Source organism: Neopelma chrysocephalum, unplaced genomic scaffold (genome assembly GCF_003984885.1).
Source record: "Neopelma chrysocephalum unplaced genomic scaffold, ASM398488v2 Primary Assembly neopelma1_96669, whole genome shotgun sequence".
NCBI lineage: Eukaryota > Metazoa > Chordata > Aves > Passeriformes > Pipridae > Neopelma > Neopelma chrysocephalum.
In genome coordinates this window covers 1-2,130 of record NW_020925314.1, presented here as the reverse complement: position 1 = coordinate 2,130, position 2,130 = coordinate 1, and the positions used below count along the sequence as shown (strand labels likewise).

General features: G+C 58.4%; 1 long non-coding RNA gene across 2 annotated transcripts; it reads right to left on the bottom strand.

Moving 5' to 3' along the window:
• Nucleotides 1–6: 6 nt before the first annotated feature.
• On the bottom strand, nt 7–1,709 carry LOC113981563. Of its 2 annotated transcripts, none has more exons than XR_003538455.1 (3): nt 1,617–1,709; nt 1,303–1,491; nt 7–115 (listed from the first exon to the last, which is right to left on the bottom strand). It is a non-coding gene; the product is annotated as an uncharacterized LOC113981563 (long non-coding RNA). The 2 variants fall into 2 exon arrangements; XR_003538456.1 differs by lacking the exon at nt 7–115 and adding an exon at nt 959–1,170.
• Between the last annotated feature and the right edge of the window lie 421 nt (nt 1,710–2,130).

Here is a 2,130-nt window from a genome sequence, read left to right as displayed (position 1 = left end):
GCCCACCCCAAATCCCTGCCCCTCCAGCCGGAGGCCGGCAGCCAGCAGCACTGTTAAAGCCAGGGCAATCTTCCCTCAGCGGCACTAAACCCCAAGCAAGAGCCCTCGGAGATGCCTGAAAATAAAAGGGTATCGTTGGACAAAGCCGGGGTTGGATGCAATTTGCAGTTTTTCGGGGACCCAACCGGAACTGCAGGACCCATGGACAGCTTGAACAGGTGGGTCAGACCCGGGGTGCCCTGAAGGCAGGGATGTGCATCCCTTTCCTGGGGGAAAAGAGTTCCCGAGGCTCCGAAGTGACAGCGCCTTCCCGCCCGGAGAGACGTCCTCGCCCAGGCTCAGGGGCTGCCCTGCCCCGGGCCGGGAGCGCGTCCGGCCACCGCCTCCTCCTGGGCCCACACATTCCTTTTGCCTTTCCACAGTGACAGTGACCCTGATGTGCTCCTGTTCTCTCAGTGTTCACTTTGGGGTATCAGTTGGGGCTGGTTTAGATTCCACAGCTCCACTCAGGGTTGGAGATTTGGGGCTGTGCTTCTCTACTTCCAGCAGGTTCCATGAGGACCCAGATATTCCCATCATCCTTTTTACTTTTCAGGTGAATTCTACACAAGCCAGTCCCCCATTCCCTATCCAGGCTGGAAGTGCTCGTGCCCTTGGCACACTTGGCTCTGGCCAGGCAGGAACTGAGAGCAGGACACGGGGCAGAGTGGATCAGCTCCCCAGGAAACCTCCAGGACACGAAGCTCCTGGACTCTCATTCCAATCCCCGGAACACATTCTGTCTCTGGCAGAAGCCGGGAGCCAAAGCAGATCCCACCTGGCCAGGCCGGATCCACTCGGGGGGAAAACCCCCTGCGCCTGCCCGGGGCTCTGACTCTGCTTGTCCTGCCAGCTCCTGAGCAGTGTCAGGGCCACTGGGAGGGATTCAAAACCTAAACAAACCCCAAATCCCGCAGAGGGAAAAATCCATAGGAAGAAACACATTGCTGTCATAAAAAACTGAAAAATCTGTTAAAAACTCTATGACAACAATGTAATGGGATTCCCAGGGACCTTATTAGTGCTCTTGGTTCCATTTATGTGTGTTTTTAGTCCCTCACTTAGCAGCCTGTAGAACTTATCCTGGGATTTGGAGGTTGAGCAGGGTTTGCTTTGGATTGACCCTCACTTCTGGCCCCAATTTGTGCCAACACAACTTTGGCCAATGTGGTTAAACACGTGAGCTCAGCTCTTCCCTCACAAACATCCCCTCTTTATTCCCTGGAGCTGAACTCCCATTCTGCCCCCAGGCTCTCCACTCACCCCTCAGAGTGACCCCAGCGTGTCCATCCTGTCCCCCGCAGGGCCCTGGGCACACAGGGAGGTCCCTTTGCCCACAGGGCCTTTCTCCTGCCCCTCTCCAGCCCGAGGCTCCTCTGCTCGCTCTCTCCGGCCTCGCCGTCCCAACCAGCTCACAGCCAGCTCAGGCAGGGAAATGACACCAGGGGACAGCTGCAAAGGCACAAAGAGGAGAGCTGTCAGCCAAAGGCACAGAAAAGGCAAAGGCTTCAGAAAACATTTCTGCAACCTGACTGCTAATTATTCCCAATTTCCCAGGGAGAACCCCACGAACTCACAGCCGACAATGCCTGACAGTCCCCTGCAGCCGGAGCTCAGCACACGGACAGAGAGGCAATTCCACCACCTAAAAGGGGAAAATAAGGAGGAAACGGTGATTTCTTGGTTTCCAAGTTGTTTTCAGTCGTTCGAACCCTCCCGGCCCTGCCCGGCTCTGTCCCTTGTGCCCCGCAGTCTCCGCCTGGCGGACACGGCCGGTACTGCAGCCCCGGCACCAGAGGCGCCCCAAAGGACCCCCCGCGCCCCCCGCGCCGGCTCCGCAGCCCCCCTGCCCTCCCTGACACACGGCCCCAAACCCGGGCCCTGCCTGACAAAGCGGGGACGGGGCTCGGCCTCGCTGCTCCCGCGGGGCAAAGCGGCAGCTCCAGGGACACCCCAAAATTAGCCCCTCCTGCCCACTGCTCACAGCCTCAACTGACCTCCAAACACTCGTTCTCTGCCCACCGCGTTACCCCGAGTTTAACACCCCACATTTTCCAGACCTCTCCACCACTGATCACCTCAGTTCACCTC